General features: G+C 43.4%; 1 long non-coding RNA gene across 1 annotated transcript; it reads left to right on the forward strand.

Annotated features, from left to right (window-relative positions):
- Positions 1–260: 260 nt before the first annotated feature.
- On the forward strand, positions 261–898 carry LOC142109227 (uncharacterized). Its single transcript, XR_012680313.1, has 2 exons — positions 261–717; positions 800–898. It is a non-coding gene; the product is annotated as an uncharacterized LOC142109227 (long non-coding RNA).
- The last annotated feature ends 22808 nt before the right edge of the window (positions 899–23706 follow it).

A 23706-nucleotide genomic window follows, 5' to 3' on the forward strand; every position in this document is an offset into this window, starting at 1 on the left:
GGCTGAACACAACACTTCAGGGGAAAGGAAGCACATCCCTGCACATGCTGGAGGAAGTTTTGGCATTTGAGCACATGTTGACAGTGTTTGCCAGAGATTTACAGAGAGTTACACTGTCTCACTTCCCCAGTTTGAGAGATTTCAAACAAGCTAACAATGAGATAAATTTGGAGTATTTGCAGTCTGCTATCATTGTTATGCAAACATCATTTGGGAAACGATTCTATGAGTTCAGAGAGGAAAAAAAACACATTATCCTTCCCTATTGGATATGACTGCGTCTGCAGGTGTAAGTCAATCGGATCTTGAAATGGAACTGGCCGACATAGCTGACAAAGATATATGGGTGTCCAAGTTCAAACACTTGACAGCTGATCTTGAAGATGTTGCCCGTCAGAAGGCCATTCTTGCTCAGAATCACAAATGGAGTGATATTAAGAAACTTTCCAAACTGGACAAACTTGTGTTTGAAACATGGAATGCCATACCCGACACTTATATTAATGAAAAAGTATGCATATGGAGTCCTATCGATCTTCAGATCCACATACCTATGTGAGCAAGTCTTCTCCAACATGAACTTTGTTAAAAACAAACATCGCTCACGCCTCACAGACGTCTGCTTACAATCCTGTGTGAAGATGAAGATGACATCTTACAGCCCTGATGTGCAAGCGCTGTGCATTGAGGTTCAGGAGCAAAAGTCACATTAACCAGGTAAAATAAATATTTTAATTGGCTATTAATTAACAAATATATATTTTACATTATTCAGTGAAATTGTACTTTTTTTATTCAGGTTGACAGCTGACTGCACGATCCAGTACATGCGATAAAAGGATATCGACATTCAACATGTTTTTGTTGCATGCTGAAATAAAATTTTGTTTTCTCTGCAGTTCATTCATTTCAAAAATTTCAACACACTAGTTTTTTATACATAGCATTAAGGTAAAACAAAATATATATCTATAATATAAAAGCCTAGTGGCGTGTGTTAGTCTGTGTGTGTGTGAAAAAAAAAACAAGCTGCAGCGCCACCTGCTGGGCGGAGCTATACACTGACCTACTAAATTCTTAGTGTGTGTGTGTGGAAAAAAACTCAGAAAGGGCTGAAATTTGGTATACTAAGATGTTTTTAACTTGTTAATTTAATGTGTTAATTGTTAAAAGTGTTTATAAATATTTTAAAAAAATATATATATATTTCTTGAAGGAGAAGTGACAGTTGGGAGTGGTTGGTGGTTGCCGGGGGTGACAGTGGTTGGTGGTTGCCGGGGGTGACAGAGCGAGAGGAGTGTGATACTCAGGACCGCTGAGAGAGATCCCTGTGTCTGTGTCACGGGCACTAGGAGTCTTTACCCAGGGATCACCAGGTGGTAGGCTTACCAGAGCAATGTAGATGGTAATAGGGTACTCTGGTAGCTGGGTGATCACGGAACAGGAAACAGCAGATGATGAGATGCTCAGGAAAGTCTATGACTAGCAGCACTGGTAATATGGAGGTAATAGTACACGAGGAACTGTAGGACAAGGACACGTGAAGGTAGTCAGTGGTCTGCGATAGCAAGTTGTACCACTGCTATAGTGAGGGGGAATGTCCAACAGAAACGAGGAGGTGATGAGAGTCAGCGGTCTGCGGATAGCAAGTGGTACCGCTGTCTGAGTGAAGGAATGGAATCCAAGTGGAGGTATCCGGAGAGTCAGTGGTCTGCGATAGCAAGTTGTACCACTGCTACGTGAGAGGATACTGGAACAGGTGATACTGGAAGCAGGGATCAGTGGTCTGCTACTAGCAAGTTGTACCACTGAATATATATGTGAGGAGATGCACGGGGAGAGACTGCAACACAGGATATACACAGGCACCTTATACACGATCCACAGTAACATGCACAATATATATATAAATGACTGAACAGGTCTGCAAATATAGAAAGTCTCTTGAAGTAGTCCAGCACAAGTTAACACAGTCAATGATGGCAATAGACTCAGCGGATAGCAGACTCCAGAGGAGAACCAACACAGTCCAGCAAGATATGCAATACACCAGCACAGTCAATGAGAAGTATGCATACCGTGGTTCAGAAGCAGGCAGTCAGATAGGAGTGCAGCGATACCTGAGCGGCAGGAGGCCGGCTGGATGAAAAGTCCCAGGATAGATGAGGCAGCGGTCTAGTAGGTGCAGCGCACAGATAAGAGACCAACAGGGACACGAATCCACAGGAATCAGTAACACGTGGAACTGGACCCAGGAGAGTGAAGATGATCCAGCAGAGGAGTAGTTGATGAGATATAAATCCAATGCTGACAGGAGAGTAGACCAGCGGGACACGTGAAGGCGTGGAGAGCAGGTCAGCAGTAGATGGGTGGTAGCGCGGTCAGCAGCAGCAGGACTCTGCGGTACACGGAGGTAACCAGTAGCAACCAATAGGTGTCAGTAGCGATGGAACACGGGAGAGCAGAGTAGACCAGGAGCTGTTGATCACGGAGAGTAGCGAATGGCAATGAGAGCAGCAGTCTCGAGGAACCACAGGAGAGCTGAGAAGAGACTGCAGTGCACAGGGGCAGCGGATAGGAATCAGCTAACTTGTCACGATGATGAACACAGGCGAGTTGTAGGCTGGAGGCTGTAGTGCACGGAAGCAGCGGATAGACATCAGCTAACAGTCACGATGATGAACACAGGCGAGTTGTAGGCTGGAGGCTGTAGTGCACGGAAGCAGCGGATAGACATCAGCTAACAGTCACGATAATGAACACAGGCGAGTTGTAGGCTGGAGGCTGTAGTGCACGGAGGCAGCGGATAGGAATCAGCTCACGGACTTGATGAGGAACAGGTGAGTGGATGTAAAGTAAAGGTTGGAGTGCACAGAGGCAGCGGGTAGGAACCAGCAAACAGTCACAATGATATGTAATAGCGTTGAAGTGGTTTGGAAGACTGTAGTGCACGGAGGCAGCGGATAGGAATCAGCAAACAGTCACGATGATACAGATGATGGTAGAAGTGGTATGGGAACCACAGTAGTAGAAGTGGTTTGGAAACCACAGAGGTAGAAGTGGTTTGGAAACCACAGGAATCAGCAGCGCTGAAAACACAAGGAATACAGGAACACCTACAGAGACTCATAGGAAATGAGACTCCAAGATCAGGCAACGTGGTGTTGACCACAGGTGCTTAATATAGGGAGTGTTGCCTGATCTGCCAATTGAGTTAAAGGGACATACACTGAAGTATAGGAAAGGGCTGCGCATGCGCAGACCCTCAGGATGGAGGACGGCCACGGTTCCTAAATGTCCGGGAAGAGGCACTCACAGTACGGTGAGTGACAGTACCCCCCCTTTTAAAGGTGGGCACAGAACGCCTGGAACCGGGCTTGTCCGGATTTTTGGAGTAGAACTTCTTCAAAAGGGCAGGAGCATTAAGATCTTCAGCTTTGATCCAAGAGCGCTCCTCAGGACCAAAGCCCTTCCAATGAACGAGGAAACGGAGGACACCTCGCGAAATTTTTGCGTCTAGTACCTCAGTAATCTCAAAATCCTCCTCCTGATGAACTTGAACTGGCTGCGGAGCTGAGGGAGGATTTGAGAAACGGTTGATAAGAGGTTTGAGTAAAGACACATGGAAGGCATTAGAAATCCGAAGATTCTTAGGAAGAAGAAGTTTCACACATACTGGATTGATTACTTGAATGATCCTATATGGACCAATAAAACGAGGGGCGAATTTCATAGATGGAACCTTCAAACGAATGTTTTTAGTAGATAACCAGACACGATCTCCAATTTTTAGTGGTGGAATAGCCCGCCTCTTCTTATCTGCGAAAGATTTATATTTGATAGATGTCTTCTTTAAACAGGTTTTGACCTGAGACCAGATATTTTTAAAGGTCTGACAAGCAGTCTCCACCGCAGGAACTTGGGTGGGCGGGAGGGCAGGAAATTCCGGAAAAGACGGATGGTGACCGTAGACCACAAAAAATGGAGTTTTGGATGATGACTCATGGTACATGTTGTTATGGGCGAATTCAGCCCAAGGAAGCAACTCTACCCAGTTGTCTTGATTGGCTGAAGAGAACATCCTTATAAAAGTCTCAAGATCTTGATTGACACGTTCAGTTTGTCCGTTAGATTGCGGATGGTAAGAAGATGAGAGAGCTAATCGTATGCCCAAGGTTTTACAAAGGGCTCGCCAGAATCTGGAAACGAATTGTACTCCTCTATCCGACACAATCTCAGAAGGACATCCATGGATACGGAAGATCTCTTTAATGAAATGTTCAGCCAGAGTAGACGAGGAAGGCAAACCAGATAGAGGAATGAAATGAGCCATCTTCGAAAATCTGTCCACCACCACCCAAATAGTGTTATGATTCTTACTAGGTGGTAAGTCAGTAACGAAATCCATACTAATATGGGTCCACGGTTTGGACGGAACGGGTAGTGGTCGCAGCAACCCTGCTGGAGTTCTGCGGGAGGATTTGAACTGGGAACATAGCTCACAGGAAGCAATGAACTCTTTGACGTCTCTCCTCATTGAGGGCCACCAGTAACTTCGAGAGAGGATCTCAAAGGTCTTGTGTTCACCGGCGTGTCCAGAAAAACGAGAGGCATGGAACCACGAAAGGATTTTCCTCCTTAGAGTAGAAGGCACGAGGGTCTTCCCAAATGGTAGCGTTTTGGTGGATGAAGCAGCCAGTGAGATACATTTGGGGTCTAGAATGGTATGGTTGGAAACCTCTTCTATATCAGAGGACGTAACAAAAGCTCTAGATAAAGCGTCAGCTTTTTTGTTCTTGGCAGCTGGTTTGAAGGTTATTATTAATTCAAAACGGGAAAAGAAAAGAGACCATCTTGCTTGACGAGGGTTCAAGCATTGGGCAGACTGGAGATATGACAAGTTCTTATGATCCGTGAAGATCGTCACCGGATGGCGAGCTCCCTCCAATAAGTATCTCCATTCCTCTAATGCAGCTTTGATAGCTAGTAACTCCTTGTCCCCGATAGTATAATTCTTCTCTGCGGGCAGGAGGCCCCGAGAATAGAAGGCACAAGGATGGAATTTTTGCTGTTCCGAGCGTTGAGAGAGAATAGCTCCTAAGCCCACATTAGAGGCATCTACTTCCAGGAAGAAGGGGAGTATCACATCAGGCTGTCGAAGGATTGGAGCCGAAGAGAAGGACTCTTTTAGTGTTTGAAAGGCTTGAAGAGCCTCAGGTGACCATTGCTTAGGATTAGCCCCCTTCCTAGTCAGGGCCACAATAGGGGATGCAATGGAAGAAAAGTCTTGAATGAAGCGTCTATAGTAATTGGCAAAACCTAAAAAACGCTGGATAGCACGAAGAGTAGTTGGCTGGGGCCAATGTAGTACAGCATTCACCTTGTCTGGATCCATCTTCAGGCCAACTCCGGAAACTATATACCCCAAGAATGGAATCTGGGGTAATTCGAATGAACATTTTTCTAATTTACAAAACAATGAATTTTTCCGTAGCCTGGAAAGGACTTCTGCCACATGTTGGTGGTGAGAAGGCAGGTCCTGTGAAAAGATCAATATGTCGTCCAGGTAGACGACGACACATACATATAATAAGTCCCGGAAGATCTCATTGATGAAACCTTGAAAAACAGCGGGGGCATTACACAGCCCGAAAGGCATTACCAGATATTCGTAATGCCCGTCTCTGGTGTTAAACGCTGTCTTCCATTCGTCACCGGAACGGATTCTGATTAAATTGTAGGCACCACGAAGATCCAACTTAGTAAAGATACGGGCTCCCTTGATGCGATCGAATAGCTCAGTGATCAGCGGAATGGGATACCGATTCTTGATAGTAATGGCATTGAGTCCACGAAAATCTATGCAAGGGCGTAAAGATCCATCCTTCTTTTTAACGAAGAAGAACCCAGCTCCAGCGGGAGAGGTGGAAGGTCGAATAAACCCACGCTGGAGGTTCTCCTGTATATACTCAGATGTAGCTTGAGTTTCAGGTAACGAGAGTGGATAGACCCGGCCCCTGGGGGGAGTCTTGCCAGGTAGAAGATCGATCGGACAATCCCAAGAACGATGAGGAGGAAGACGTTCAGACTGAGCTTTATCAAAAACATCAGTAAATGAAGCATATTGAGGAGGGAGTCCCGGTGAGGTAGATGAGATGGAAGATTGCTGTACTTTGAGAGGAATGACTTGGGAAAGGCAACGATGGTGACATTCAGACCCCCAAGACGTGACTTGAGGGGTGCGCCAGTCAATCTGGGGAGAGTGACACTGAAGCCATGGAAGGCCTAAGACAATTGGACTAGTCGTAACAGGGAGGATTAAAAACGATATTTCTTCATGATGCAGGGCACCAATCAGAAGGGTTACTGGAGACGTACTCTGAGTGATGAGACCGTTGATGAGACGTGATCCATCTATAGCCGTCACAGTAATGGGTGTTTTTAAGGTAATCACTGGTAGGGACCATTGATTTACTAATGATTTGGAAATAAAATTTCCTGCTGCTCCGGAATCAATCAATGCCTGTGACTCAAAGGTTTTGGTAGCACAGGAAATAGTAACATCAAAGGCGCAGACTTTAGATTTCAAGGAAGATGGAGAGGACTCCAGGGACCCTAACTTCACCTCTCCAGAACTAGTTAGGGCCTGGCATTTCCCGATCTCTTAGGGCAAGAGCTGAGCATATGAGTGGAATCAGCACAATAGATACAGAGTCTATTCTTTACTCTTCGTTTCCTCTCCTCTGAAGATAATTTGGAACGTCCTATCTCCATGGGAATCACAGAGGGTGAAACTGGACGAAATTGAGGGTTAGAACGAAGAGGTGCTTTAGCAGAAGTTGTTTTCTCAGCCTCTCTTTCACGAAATCTCATATCAACACGATGGCAAAGAGAGATCAGATCTTCAAGTGACGAAGGAAGCTCCTGGGTAGTCAGTGCATCTTTAATTTTATCGGAGAGCCCCTGCCAGAAGGCGGCAACTAGGGCTTCAGTGTTCCACTGAAGTTCAGAGGCTAAGATCCTAAATTGAATGACGTACTGTCCTACTGTATGAGATCCTTGTCGCAGACGGAGGATGCTGGAAGCAGCGGAGGTCACACGACCTGGTTCATCGAACACACTTCGGAATGTAGAAATGAATTTGGCACTATCTTGCAATATTGGGTCGTTTCTTTCCCACAGAGGGGAGGCCCAAGCCAGGGCTTGTCCAGAAAACAAAGAGATAAGATAGACCACTCTGGAACGATGGGTAGAAAAATTTTGAGGTTGGAGCTCAAAATGGACTGAACATTGGTTAAGGAAACCCCTACAAGTTTTGGGGTCCCCATCGTACTTTGACGGAGTAGGCAGGTGAAGCGTAGAAGCTGTAGACACCTGGGATGGCACTGGGGAAACGGAGGAAAGCACAGGAGCCTCAGTAGTAGCTGTCACAGTCTGTCCCGATGTTCCTTGGGAGGTTAACGATTGATAACACTGAAGTAACAGCTGTTGGCGGGCATCCTGTTGCTCCACACGGCTGACCAGATGCTGCAGCATCTCTTTGGCTGTAGGTTCCGTATCTGGGTCTGTCATGGCCTGATCTTACTGTCACGGGCACTAGGAGTCTTTACCCAGGGATCACCAGGTGGTAGGCTTACCAGAGCAATGTAGATGGTAATAGGGTACTCTGGTAGCTGGGTGATCACGGAACAGGAAACAGCAGATGATGAGATGCTCAGGAAAGTCTATGACTAGCAGCACTGGTAATATGGAGGTAATAGTACACGAGGAACTGTAGGACAAGGACACGTGAAGGTAGTCAGTGGTCTGCGATAGCAAGTTGTACCACTGCTATAGTGAGGGGGAATGTCCAACAGAAACGAGGAGGTGATGAGAGTCAGCGGTCTGCGGATAGCAAGTGGTACCGCTGTCTGAGTGAAGGAATGGAATCCAAGTGGAGGTATCCGGAGAGTCAGTGGTCTGCGATAGCAAGTTGTACCACTGCTACGTGAGAGGATACTGGAACAGGTGATACTGGAAGCAGGGATCAGTGGTCTGCTACTAGCAAGTTGTACCACTGAATATATATGTGAGGAGATGCACGGGGAGAGACTGCAACACAGGATATACACAGGCACCTTATACACGATCCACAGTAACATGCACAATATATATATAAATGACTGAACAGGTCTGCAAATATAGAAAGTCTCTTGAAGTAGTCCAGCACAAGTTAACACAGTCAATGATGGCAATAGACTCAGCGGATAGCAGACTCCAGAGGAGAACCAACACAGTCCAGCAAGATATGCAATACACCAGCACAGTCAATGAGAAGTATGCATACCGTGGTTCAGAAGCAGGCAGTCAGATAGGAGTGCAGCGATACCTGAGCGGCAGGAGACCGGCTGGATGAAAAGTCCCAGGATAGATGAGGCAGCGGTCTAGTAGGTGCAGCGCACAGATAAGAGACCAACAGGGACACGAATCCACAGGAATCAGTAACACGTGGAACTGGACTCAAGGAGGACCCAGGAGAGTGAAGATGATCCAGCAGAGGAGTAGTTGATGAGATATAAATCCAATGCTGACAGGAGAGTAGACCAGCGGGACACGTGAAGGCGTGGAGAGCAGGTCAGCAGTAGATGGGTGGTAGCGCGGTCAGCAGCAGCAGGACTCTGCGGTACACGGAGGTAACCAGTAGCAACCAATAGGTGTCAGTAGCGATGGAACACGGGAGAGCAGAGTAGACCAGGAGCTGTTGATCACGGAGAGTAGCGAATGGCAATGAGAGCAGCAGTCTCGAGGAACCACAGGAGAGCTGAGAAGAGACTGCAGTGCACAGGGGCAGCGGATAGGAATCAGCTAACTTGTCACGATGATGAACACAGGCGAGTTGTAGGCTGGAGGCTGTAGTGCACGGAAGCAGCGGATAGACATCAGCTAACAGTCACGATGATGAACACAGGCGAGTTGTAGGCTGGAGGCTGTAGTGCACGGAAGCAGCGGATAGACATCAGCTAACAGTCACGATAATGAACACAGGCGAGTTGTAGGCTGGAGGCTGTAGTGCACGGAGGCAGCGGATAGGAATCAGCTCACGGACTTGATGAGGAACAGGTGAGTGGATGTAAAGTAAAGGTTGGAGTGCACAGAGGCAGCGGGTAGGAACCAGCAAACAGTCACAATGATATGTAATAGCGTTGAAGTGGTTTGGAAGACTGTAGTGCACGGAGGCAGCGGATAGGAATCAGCAAACAGTCACGATGATACAGATGATGGTAGAAGTGGTATGGGAACCACAGTAGTAGAAGTGGTTTGGAAACCACAGAGGTAGAAGTGGTTTGGAAACCACAGGAATCAGCAGCGCTGAAAACACGAGGAATACAGGAACACCTACAGAGACTCATAGGAAATGAGACTCCAAGATCAGGCAACGTGGTGTTGACCACAGGTGCTTAATATAGGGAGTGTTGCCTGATCTGCCAATTGAGTTAAAGGGACATACACTGAAGTATAGGAAAGGGCTGCGCATGCGCAGACCCTCAGGATGGAGGACGGCCACGGTTCCTAAATGTCCGGGAAGAGGCACTCACAGTACGGTGAGTGACAGTCTGGATAGACATCTGGATAGATGTGGCGATAAAGATGAAGGATGAGGTGATGGAGAAAAATGATGAGGTGGTGACATGTGGACAAAACCACGTTAAAAAAGGGCGCTTGCGTCGGGAAGTAACGCTCTTCCCCTGAGGAGGCCTGGGCTAGGCCCAAATGCATGACAAGAACCTTTTTAACACCTTAAGTAGCTTGATTTGACTAGAATGCATGAGTATCATGCACGGGTTAACTTGTGTGTGTGTATATATATATATATATATATATATGCAGTGTTATCGTCATTTTAGATCTCAAAAGGGTTTTGTGGCTCCCGAGGTTTTTTTTTCTCTGGAAAACAGGTCCAAATGGCTCTTTCAGTGTTTAAGGTTGCCTACCCCTGGGCTAGACATTACTTCCCTGTCTACTCGCCAGGGTATTGCCTATTATATGGTAAGGAATGATCTGTTGTATATTACCACTTACCTAAAATACACAAAACTCTTGTGTCACCACCAGGGATACCGATTATCATTGGAGTGGGCTCACTTACCAGCAATTTATCCTTCTTCGTGGATACTTTTCTTCAACCTTTTGTTGTATCTTTGAAATCCCACATAAAGGATACCACCAGCTTTTTGCAATTAATTCAAAATGTTGTTTGGAAACCCACGTCTCACTTTTTAACTTGCAATGTTGAAGCCCTTTATTCAAATATACCACACGATAAGGCTTGGAAGCTATACAATATTTCTTTAATAAACAGGAGGATAAGGATCATATGATGTCAGATTTTATACTATCTTCCATACATAACTATTTTTTGTTTGATTCCCAATATTATTTACAGGTTCAAGGGACGGCCCTGGGGACTAGGTTCGCCCCGAGCTATGCAAATCTCTATATGGGACTCTTTGAGAAACAATACATGTGGGATTCTGTGTTTGGGGCGAGCCTGGCCCTTTATGGCCGTTATATCGGTAATCTTTTCTTTATTTGGGATGGGGATTTATCCACTATGTCTCTGTTTCTGGCTCATCTTAATTCGAACACTTTTGGTCTCAGATTTACCACCAACTTTCATCCAACCACTATCAATTTTTTCGATATAACATTAAATATATCAGACAATAGAATAGTATCAGAAAACTATTCCAAAGAAGCTGATACATTAAACTTCCTACATTACAACAGCGGCCATTATAAACCTTGGCGTGATAACATTCCCAGAGGTCAATTCCTACAGATCAAACGGAATTGCTCAGAAACCAAAGATTATGATCTTCATTCACAGAAGCTCTATAAGGCATTCCAGGAGCAAGGATATCCAGATTCCATTTTAGACAAAGCATTATTGGAAGTTAGCAGGATGGATAGATCCAAACTATTAATGCAGTCCTCCAGATCTATTAAGAAAGATAGGCCTTTGTCTTTTGTTACTCAGTTTAATTCAGCAGCAGGTGACATTAAACGGGTCATAAATAAAAATGTTTCCTTACTGAAGTTGGACGAGTATATAGGTCAGTGTTGGCTAACCTGTGACACTCCAGGTGTTGTGAAACTACAAGTCCCAGCATACCCTTCCAGCAATAAGCTGCTATATATTGGCAAAGCATGCTGGGACTTGTAGTTTCACAACACCTGGAGTGTCACAGGTTAGCCAACACTGATATAGGTCATGACATTAAGACCAATAATACTGTAGTGTTTAAGAGAGTTAAGAATCTCAAAGAGAGACTTGCCCTGAGTTGTTTCAAGAATTATGATGTGTTGGATCATACCTCTAAATATGTACAATCTGCAGACAGGTGGTTGAGCAGACAAAGTGGCTTTTACAAATGTGGCAAACTTAAATGCATTACTTGTGGTCACAAAATTACTGAATTCATCTTCTTTGTATCGGGAGAGCGATTTCCTATAAAGAAAACTCTAGACTGCCAATCTACTTTTGTTATCTACTTAATAAATTGTGTCTGCGGTGCCCAATATGTAGGACGCACCATTAGATCGTTAAGTGCGTTTCTTGGAACACCGATGGAACATTCTGAACAAAGTTAAGACCCACAGTTTGTCCTCCCATATTAATACCTGTCAAAACGGAGATCTCTCTGGCTTCAAAGTCAGAGCGATTGAACAAATTGATAAGACCAAGAGAGATGGGGACAGATTCAATCTGCTCTGTAAACGCGAGTCTTTTTGGATATTTAAGCTCAGGACTTTGGTCCTCCAAGGACTCAACGACAGTATTGAGCTCAATAATCTTTAGCATTATTATAACTTTGCGTGATATTGTGCTTTATATTTAATCCATAGTTAATATTTGTCCGAGTACACTTTCAGAATTATTTTAGTTCTTGATATGCTTTTTCCTATGTCTGTTTAACAGACTCGGCTTAAAATGAATGTCTTAATTGAACTTATCTATAGAATGGTAACCTTTTTATAATGTTATTTGTAGGTTGTATATTTATTTTTGTATTTTGTATTTTTTATTAATGTTTTCCTATATGAGGGGGCTGTTTATGTATTTATTACATGAAGATTGTCAGCTGCTTGTACGCAGATTTTGACATTGAATTAGATATTTTATGCAGTGTTACTTTTTGACATATCGAAACCCCAGTTTATAATGGTGATTTGCAAGTAATCAGTTATCATATTTAAAGTTTAATACAATGTTTCCAAGTTACATCTGTGCTCCATAGAGTGAAATCAACACCATTGTGGCATCTGCGCTCTAAAGAATGAAATTGATATCGGCGTGGCAGCATACAATCCATTCTATTACCTGTCTGCCTTTGAATTCGATGAATAGCAGCATGAGGACTCATTTGTATTAGTTACGTTGGGAAACTAATGACGTTCTTCATTCTGTTGATACACATCACGTGACTGGGCGTTTCTATGAGACACTGGTTTCATGAATGACTTTAGCATTCGATTGGCTTGCTTTAACACGTGACTCTTGGCATGCAGATTGGCCGCTTTTGATCATATGGTCGGGACAATGCAGCATATAACAGCCCCTTTTTAGGATTAACTAATATTGCCTCTGATGAAACGGCGTCTTAACACCGAGAAACGCGTCAGCCCATTGGAGCTATCTCAACTCGATCTTATCAGCTAATTGACCAGTATTTAAACCCCGGAGTTGGTTTTTTTATACTTTGTTTTTTACACATATCCAGGTGCTCGTGGGAGAATTTCAGTGAGACATTACCGGCTTTCTACACAGGTTGGAGTTAATCTGATTCATTAATCTCATTATCAAGTTACAACTCTCTGTATATCATGTGTTTTGAGTTGCAAGTGGATATGCACACAGAGCTGTGCCGATCATCTTAAAAGCCAGTCTATCTATAGCTGGTAAAATACCACTTATCTATATTATGCTGGACATTACCACTTTATTGGATTCTGAATCTCCCCTATATTGTTTGCACTAAGAGTCAGGACTGTGTCAATATTATTATTACGTATGGTCACTCTTTAATACTCATTTATATTTTTGGGTATTTGCCTGCATTTTTAATTGTACAATTGTGTATTAAATTGTCATTTATTGATTCTAAACTTTGTGCTTTTTCTGAATTCCTTTTTGTACTTTTAGGGCGCTGTCCTGTTGTCCTGAAACTCAGGACTTCTGTTCTGCCTGCCAGGAGATATATCACGCTTCTGTGAGCGGGCACTGGTCACTTCTGCCAATGCTGTACGCAGCAATGTAAGGTTTTAGGGGATGGCCTAGTGATTTTCACACTCTAGGTACACACCTAAGGAGGTACAGCCACACGCTCTTTTACGGGGCACACACCAGTCTCTGTTATGGTCAACTATGGAGGGCACCCCAAGAAATTGCTGTGCCAGGGCACAAGAGTCCTCTTGGCTGCCTTGCTTGCAAAAGCACATGTGTACAATTAAATTACCAGCCCAAGTATACCAGCACAGGAGTACACTAGCAGTGACAGATACCCAGAAGGAACGTGGTTCTGAGTGTCATAAAGGAGCTCAGTAATGGCAGCATTGTAAGCCCCTCCTACTGTGGCAAGAGGGCGCATTTGGTATTATACAGTGCAGTGTAATCATTATCAGTGTATACTCAGTATTATTATACAGTACAGTGTGATCATTATCAGTGTATACTCAGTATTATTATACAGTGCAGTGTGATTATCAGTGTATACTCAGTATTATTATTATACAGTGCAGTGTGATCATTATCAGTGTATACTCAGTATTATTATACAGTGCAGTGTGATCATTATCAGTGTATACTCAGTATTATTATACAGAGCAGTGTGATCATTATCAGTGTATACTCAGTGTTATTATACAGAGCAGTGTGATCATTATCAGTGTATACTCAGTATTATTATACAGAGCAGTGTGATCATTATCAGTGTATACTCAGTATTATTATTATATAGAGCAGTGTGATCATTATCAGTGTATACTCAGTATTATTATACAGAGCAGTGTGATCATTATCAGTGTACACTCAGTATTATTATTATTATATAGAGCAGTGTGATCATTATCAGTGTATACTCAGTATTATTATACAGAGCAGTGTGATCATTATCAGTGTATACTCAGTATTATTATATAGAGCAGTGTGATCATTACCAGTGTATACTCAGTATTATTATACATTGTGATCATTATCAGTGTATACTCAGTATTATTATACAGAGCAGTATGATCATTATCAGTGTATACTCAGTATTATTATACAGAGCAGTGTGATCATATCAGTGTATACTCAGCATCCTTATACAGAGCAGTGTGATCATTATCAGTGTAGACACTTACACCTACCCTACTCCCTCCTATACTACTCACACTGGTACACCCTAACAGCTACCCTACTCTCACCTATACTACTTACACTGGTACACCCGCACACCTACTCTAGTCCGGGAGACCTACCCGGAATCCGGGAGTCTCCCGGACATTCCGGGAGAGTTGGCAAGTATGAAGTAAACTGTATAATCTATATCTAGCAATAGTGACATACTGCAGCTGTCTAATAGTCTGACAGAAATCTCTGATCTATGTTTATGTAAATGAAGCAGCATTTTTTAGGGGTACAATTTTTCACACTTTGGGTATTATTATTATTAACCTATAGGGCGCCATATGAGGTTCCGCAGCGCCATACAGCGGGCAAACAACAAGACAGTTCTAATTCCGGGCCCCAATGTCTCCTCGCGCTTATCCTAACAGCGCTTTATATAGTGCACCTATCACCTATATACAATGCTGGCAGCCATTTTGTAGTCTGAGCCAATATTCATGAGAACAAACCTATCGATGTACTCAGCCTCGGACTGGCCTGCCGGCCAGCCGGGCTGTAGACCGGTAGGCCCAGCCGCGATTAAGCCCCGCCCCCTCCGACATTGGGGCGGAGCTTGCAGGGAGCACCTCGTAGACGGTCGCCTGCGCGGTAGTGTTTTGTGAACTTCAGCAGGGGAGGAGGACGGAGTTTCTACCGCGGCTGTCTTCTTGTCACTAGCCGCGCCGCCCAGAGGAGCAGGATGCCGGAGCTTTTCAAGGTAAGGTAAGTGGCAAAAAGAGGGGTTACTATTACTACTCGTTTCCCACAGTGAATGAGGGTTACTTTTCACCTCTTTTTTTTCCCCCTCTTTGTACTGCAGTCTGCAGGTACTGTTAAATTGCACACAGATAGCTGACTAGCATTCACCATAAGTGTGTACAATGCTCTGGATCTTAGGAAAAAGCTATAAAGGGTTAAGTAAAATCAGCAGTGATTAGACTCCTTTGTTGACATTTATTGTGGGAGTCTATTACATTCAGAATTTGTGGAGCAACAACCAATGTGAGGTCCAGAAGTAATGCGTAGCACCTCACTCCCTGCCAATCGAGGAGCCAGAATTGGGAGTGCCCAACCTGTACCCAGAAGCCTCCACAGGAGGGGGATCCAGGTTAACCAGTACTAGCAAGAGGTTACGACTCATGCTGTACCAACAAGATGCAGAGGCTGCAAGGACCAGATATCTTTTTCCTCATTGCCTGTGAGCCTTGTATAAGCGTGTGCCCCAAAACCAGGCTGTCATTGGAGCAGGACTGCCTTGCTGGCTGTAAGAGGGGGAGAATGCTAGTAACCACAGTACTGTGCCCAGGGGTTGGCTAAAGAGAGACTGATAATTATAACGTATTCAGTTGTTATGGTATAATTGTTTAACCTTTTAATAAAAAGTACTATAGCTCCGTTGTGTTAAATAAACTTAAGTTTTCATTATTCAGATGTTTGCCTGGATGTGAAAATACCAGTGTACACAATTAATGAAAAACTTTTGTTTTATACATCACGGAAACATTATCATTGTAAAATTCTGTAGATGGTTTAGCCAAACGGTATTGTCACAAGGCTTAGCAAGAGAGTTCCCCTGCTTTGGTTCTATACACTGTTAAAAACACCACAACTCCTGGGAAACAATAAAGAATATATATGTATATATAGTGTGAATTGAGAGTACTATAGCTGCACAGAGAACACTAAATGCTGAGTTGGTTTGGGTCTATAGTTGAATGTGGGGCTGAGTGTGGGGAGGAGGCTGAGTGTGGGGAGGGGGGCTATCTATTAAATGTGAATATTAATTATTTAATGCTAGGAATGGTAGTGGGAAATGGCTGTATTAAACGTAAATGCTATTGATTTATTGCTGGGGCCGTTTGGAGGGAGGGTAATAGGTTTATTTATTAAATGGGAATACTATTAATTTAATGTTGGGGTTGGTTGGACGGAAATAGATCTATTTATCAAATGTGAGTGCTATTACTTTAATGTTGAGGCTGGAGAGAGGCCTAATTATTAAATGTGGGTGCTGTTGATTTATTGGCAGGGATGGTTGGCGTTTCTAAATGTACCAATTATTTTTTCCAAATAGGGCCCTCAACATTCCAGGATGCAGACAAGCCGCAACTAAAGAAACCAGCAGCCACAGGTAGTAAAAGTGACAACAACAGGTAGGACAGTCTGTCAAATGTTCTGAGTCTAGTGTAGGCTTGGCTAACCTGTGGTACTCCAGGTGTTGTGAAACTACAAGTCCCAGCATACCCTTCCAGCAATAAGCTGCTATATATTGGCAAAGCATGCTGGGACTTGTAGTTTCAAAACACCTGGAGTGCCACAGGTTAGCCAAACCTGGTCTAGTGGGACAATCCTGATTTTTGGTGACTGTTCTGCCCAATCTAAGAGGCAGGTCAAGACTGTGTATTCTTTATACACACACTGCATTCTTTATATACTACACTAAGGTGCTAGCTGTCCTTTGTGGGCTGACCGCTCCCCCTCTAGTGTCTGGTCCCGCCTCTATGATGGCTGACCACACCACCTCTGGTGGGCCCCTAGTGTTGCATTCCCGGTGGGCCCTTCATGCCCCAGTCCGACACTGGATGTACTAGTAAGCAGTAAAATATGATGATTATTATTCACGAATTATGTATATTGTTCATTAATCATAACACCATGATCAGTCTTTTTGCTGGCAATAGTGTTTGTTCTTGCTTCACCCTCTATATTAATAACCCAGTAACTTTGCCGGTTTTTGAATAGGTGAGATCTATATGAAGTATCGCAGGGGAAAAGCCACAAAGCTCCGTATATTCTTGTAACACTGTAATTGTTTTATTAGATAATTTGCTTCCAGCCAAGTCACAAGGAAACAGGGCTTTTGATGTGTCCCCCCCACCCCCCCACCAAACAAAAGATGGGGGCATATGACAGCTATTATATATATATATATATATATACAGGGACAGACTGATGGGGAATCATACACAGATATGGACAGACTGGAGAGACAACCAGTGTAATGTATTTACATAGGGACAGTCACTCAGACACAATAATATACAACAGACAGGCTGGCAGGACAGATGATAGAGACATAGGGCAGACATATAGATGTACAGAGATATCAGATTAGACATCTATGATGTCAGATACCACTGCTGCCCCCTGCTGGGCTCCTACAGTGGTGACAGGAAATCTCCAGCACTCATGCAGGATAAGCTCCTCCCCTACACAGCCAGCCTGGGCGGCTCCTCCTCTCACTGTATCAGTAACTGTAAGAAGTTTCTTGTACCATGTGACCTCCTTGCTCCTCCCCCTCTGCTGTAACTGCTTCCAGTCATCCTCCATTACTCACTGCTCCCTCTTACTGTCATACATGGGGCTGTGGTAGAGATTCATATGTGCAGCCATGGTCCCTGGAGTGTGTCTCAGTCACCCCTGTCATCATCTGACACAGGAGTGGGAGCACAGGGAACCAGGGGTATATATTATATGTCTGACACATACTTACCTACTTTTGAAGCCAGCTGTCCAGGAGGGCGTCCATCGAGGGGGCGTGGCCACGCGTGATGTGCCGTTAGGCTCCACCCCCTGTCAATATTAGGAAATTCTGGCCAATCGTAGCAGGGGGTGGGGCCACAATGCCGCGGTTAGCCCCACCCTCACCATCTACAACAACGGGGAGATGCTGGTTCCGTGATTTTTATCTGCTCTCTCGGGAGTCCGGGAGAACTCCCAAAAACTCGGGAGTCTCCCGCACATTCCGGGAGAGTAGGCAACTATGGTCTGACATGAAGTATGGAAATGTTCAGAGGCTGAGTTATATTTTCCTCATCATTTCCTGGATAAAGACTGAATATAAGTAGTGACACCCTGTTATCTGGCTCTTAGATCTGAGTCTCTTGGACGTCTATATAACTCAGATCTTTGTTACTTGTAATGGAAATTCTGCTCATACAGTCACCTCCTGACAGGAAAAAAACAAGAAAAGACCAGTTACACGACAAGATCCACATTTTATTATCAGTTTGTGTTGTATATAAACCAAATCATTATAAATATATCTACAATACAGAAATCAGAGCAATGTAGAAAGTTTTACACAATTATCCATATATCAGACAATGGGGGTTATTTAAAAAGCGCATAAAATGTGAGCGCAGAGCACGTTAGCTGCTCTCACTGATATGTGACGACATGCGTGTATTTCTGTTATTCACAGACACACAGATTAGTTTGACAAGATGGCATCAATAGCTGGTTAACCTGAATTCTGCAGAGTACAAGACAAGATTATATATCACCTATGACTGACAGTAATAAGACATCAGGCATTATAGGGCATTTTGTATTTGGTGGGTGGGTATTTTATATAGTCAGTGTCTTAATAAGCAATATTATGAGCAATATTTTAAGAGAAAAAAAACGTTGTAATAAAATAGGGGGTGCTACAACATAAGCTGTACACTGAGAGGTTTTTATTTTTCCAGACAGGCACATTTCAGCCATAGACCAAAAATCCCCAAAATGTTGCACTAAGTATTTACTGATATAGACTACTAAAATGCAGAATTGGGTATGTTTTAACACACATACTAACATGAACTAAAATCTGTGATATCTCTATAGATGCTATACAAATGCTAATTAAAAGATATTGAAAAATCAATAAGGTTAAAATCAATTTCACTGTACTTTTACTTTACATGGTTACTTTTTGGAGATGGTGAAGAGTTGAACAAAATTGTATTGAAGGGAAAGTATGTCTTTTTGAGGATGACACAAAGATATGCAACAGGGTAGACACAACAGGAGGGATAAAACAAATGATTGATGATCTAGGTAGACTACAGGAATAGTCAATAGAGTGACAACTACAGTTTAATGCCAAAAACCGCAAAATCGTGCACTTCGGTCTCAAAACCCAAAGGCTAAATACACTATTAATGGCACTTTAATTAAAATCTACTGAGGAGGAAAGGGATCTAGGAGTCACCATTTCAGGTGACTTAAAGGCAATGTAACAAAGCAATAAGAAAGGCAAGTCAGATGCTTGGTTGCATAGGGAGAGGAATCGGTAGCAGAAAGAAAGAAGTAATAATGTCACTGTATAGATCATTGGTACGGCCTCATCTAGAATACTGTGTTCAGTTCTGGAGGCCATATCTCCAGAAGGATATAAATACATTAGAGATTGTACAAAGAAGGGCAACTAAAATGGTGCATGATCTACAGCACAAAACTTACCCGGAAAGACTGAAAGATCTTAATATGTATAGTTTGGAGTAGAGATGAGCGCACTCGGATTTCCTGAATCCGAGCCCACCCGAACGTTGCTGATCCAAGTCGGATCCGAGACAGATCCGGGTATTGGCGCCAAATGAAAACTTGAAACCGAGGCTCGGAGTCATAATCCCGCTGTCGGATCTCGCGATACTCGGAACCTATAAATTCCCCGCTAGTCACCGCCATCTTCACTCGGGCATTGATCAGGGTACAGGGAGGGTGTGTTAGGTGGTCCTCTGTCCTGGTAGATCTCGTGCTGTGCTGTGCTGTGTTCTGCAGTATCAGTCCAGTGGTGCTGTGTGCTGTGCTCTGTCAATTTTGAGTTCAGTGGTGCTGCTGGGTCCTGTGCTGTGTCCTGTTCAGTCCAGTGGTGCTGGGTCCTGTGCTCTGTGCTTCTAAGGGCATAGTTATTTCCCCATTATTCCCAAGTGTTTAAAAAATTAAAAAAAAGTTATAAAAAAAAATACAAAAAAATAATTTATTTATTTTTTAATTACAACAAAATTTGCAAAACCAATCCTGCAGTATAATCCCATTGGTACTGCAATATTACCAAGTTCACTGATTCAGCAGTATAAGTCCAGTGGTACTGCTATTACCAAGTTCACTGATTCAGCAGTATAAGTCCAGTGGTACTGCTATTATAAAGTTCACTGATTCATCAGTATAAGTCCAGTGGTACTGCTATTACAAAGTTCACTGATTCAGCAGTATAAGTCCAGTGGTACTGATATATTACAAAGTTCACTGATTCAGCAGTATAAGTCCAGTGGTACTGCTATTATAAAGTTCACTGATTCAGCAGTATAAGTCCAGTGGTACTGCTATTACAAAGTTCACTGATTCAGCAGTATAAGTCCAGTGGTACTGATATATTACAAAGTTCACTGATTCAGCAGTATAAGTCCAGTGGTACTGATATATTACAAAGTTCACTGATTCAGCAGTATAAGTCCAGTGGTACTCTCCTGTGCCGCATATAATTTTTAAAGGCTTTGCCGAGTGTGTGTGGCTTAGGGGTACGCTCTCTTGTGCTACATATAATGGAAAACCAAAATTTGGATTATAAAGTAGGGAAAGATCAAGACCCACTTCCTCCTAATGCTGAAGCTGCTGCCACTAGTCATTAGATAGACGATGAAATGCCATCAACGTCGTCTGGCAAGCCCGATGCCCAATCTCCTAGTACAGGGCATGTAAAATCCAAAAATCTCAAGTTCTCAAAAAATAGCAAAAAGAGAAACTTAAAATCATCTGAGGAGAAACGTAAAGTTGGCAATATGCCATTTACGACACATAGTGGCAAGGAACGGCTTAGGCCCTGGCCCGTGTTCATGACTAGTGGTCCAGCTTCACCCAAGGATCTAAGCCCTCCTCCTCCTCCCCCCCCTACAAAAAATTTAAGAGAGTTATGCTGTCAGCAACAACAACAAAACAGCAAAGAACTCTGCCTTCTAAACAGATGACATCACAAATCCCCAAGGCGAGTCCAAGGGTGTTGTTGGTTGTGAACCCTGACCTTCCCATCACTGTACGGGAAGAGGTGACTCCATCCAGCATTTGCAGCACACCCTCTGCATATGCTGGAAGGATCACCCACAGTCCAGTTACAGATTTGGCTAATGAAGGTGTGAATGTTGTACACCAGGAGGAGGATATTGATGTAGCTGGCGCTGAGGAGGATGTTGATGATTATGATGCAGACAGATACCAAATTGCCTTTCTCAATTTCTATTTATATTCTAGATTATATAACAGCTGAATAGTTTTCTATTTTACTCCTAGTGGAGAGGGGATCTAATGCAGACAGATACCAAACTGCGGGGGGGGGCATAGATAGCCACCAAAGTAACGTGGTCCATTTAATTTCACTTTCTAGCTCCACAGTCTGTGCAGTCTGCTTTTTTTTATCTTCAAAGTATTTACAAGCCTTGCAATCTAAATTAACTAGAGGTAGTGACGTGGTAGAACTCCAAAAGGCAGTTTGGAAGCCCCTGTACATACTGGCTCTATTTTACCTGAGTTGTCCCCCCTCCAGTGTGTACTCGGAAAGAGTTTTTAGTGCAGCGGGGAACCTGGTCAGTGAGCGGCGAAGGAGGTTGCTTCCTCGCAACGTTGAAAAAATGATGTTTATAAAAATGAATAATCAATTCCTCAATGAAGTACAGCACTGCCCTCCAGATAGTACAGAGGGACCTGTGGTTGTGGAGTCCAGCGGGGACGAATTGATAATGTGTGAGGAGGAGGAGGAAGTACACACTGTAGGGGGAGAGGAATCAGAGGTTGAGGATGAGGACGACATCTTTCCTCAGTAGAGCCTGTTTAGTTTGTACAGGGAGAGATGAATTGTTATTTTGGTGTGGGGGCCCAAACAAACCAATCATTTCAGCCACAGTTGTTTGGTAGGCCCTGTCGCTGAAATGATTGGTTTGTTAAAGTGTGCATGTCCTATTTCAACAACATAAGGGTGGGTGGGAGGGCCCAAGGACAATTCCATCTTGCAACTATTTATTTTGCATTATGTGACCATTCAACAGTCGTTTGCCATGTTCAAAAAGTAAAAGAAAATGTCAACAAATTGAAAATGTTTTATCAAAACTTAAATGCCCTGTCATTATTTAAAACAAGAGGGTTTGACGTGCTAGAATTAGTGTAGTGTTAATATGTTATAAACACTACACTTGGAACTTGGAGGAGGTATTGTGGCCCCGGTATCAAATTTAGTACCGGGGCCACCCCACTACGCAGTCCAGATACTTGTTTGGTGGAATTCTGACCAGTTGAGGGTGTAACTATTTATTATATTGTGGCCCCGGTATCAAATTTAGTACCGGGGCCACCCCACTACGCAGTCCAGATACTTGTTTGGTGGAATTCTGACCAGTTGAGGGTGTAACTATTTATTATATTGTGGCCCCGGTATCAAATTTCGTACCGGGGCCACCCCACTACGCAGTCCAGATACTTGTTTGGTGGAATTCTGACCAGTTGAGGATGTAACTATTTATTATATTGTGGCCCCGGTATCAAATTTAGTACCGGGGCCACCCCACTACGCAGTCCAGATACTTGTTTGGTGGAATTCTGACCAGTTGAGGGTGTAACTATTTATTATATTGTGGCCCCGGTATCAAATTTAGTACCGGGGTCACCCCACAACGCAGTCCAGATACTTGTTTGGTGGAATTCTGACCAGTTGAGGGTGTAACTATTTATTATATTGTGGCCCTGGTATCAAATTTTGTACCGGGGCCACCCCACTACACAGTCCAGAATTTTTTTGGGGGAAATTCAGAGCCGTGGAGGGTTTTTGATTAATTATATTGTGGTGACCACTCCTCTACGCAGTCCAGGTAAATTTTTGGGTGCGATTCATACCAGTTGATGGTTTTCTTATTATATTGTGGTGACCCACTCCTCTACGCAGTCCAGATACATTTATTGGTGCGAATCATACAAGTTCAGGATTTTTAAATTATATTGTGGTGACCCACTCCTCTACGCAGTCCAGATACATTTATTGGTGCGAATCATACAAGTTCAGGGTTTTTAATTTATATTGTGGTGAGTGACCACTCCTCTACGCAGTCCAGGTACATTTTTTGGTGCGATTCATACCAGTTAATGGTTTTCTTATTATATTGTGGTGACCCACTCCTCTACGCAGTCCAGATACATTTATTGGTGCGAATCATACAAGTTCAGGGTTTTTAAATTATAATGTGGTGACCCACTCCTCTACGTAGTCCAGATACATTTATTGGTGCGAATCATACAAGTTCAGGGTTTTTAAATTATATTGTGGTGACCCACTCCTCTACGCAGTCCAGATACATTTATTGGTGCGAATCATACAAGTTCAGGGTTTTTAAATTATATTGTGGTGACCCACTCCTCTACGCAGTCCAGATACATTTATTGGTGCGAATCATACAAGTTCAGGGTTTTTAAATTATATTGTGGTGACCCACTCCTCTACGCAGTCCAGATACATTTATTGGTGCGAATCATACAAGTTCAGGGTTTTTAAA

The sequence above is a fragment of the Mixophyes fleayi genome, chromosome 12 (assembly GCF_038048845.1).
Source record: "Mixophyes fleayi isolate aMixFle1 chromosome 12, aMixFle1.hap1, whole genome shotgun sequence".
Lineage (NCBI taxonomy): Eukaryota > Metazoa > Chordata > Amphibia > Anura > Limnodynastidae > Mixophyes > Mixophyes fleayi.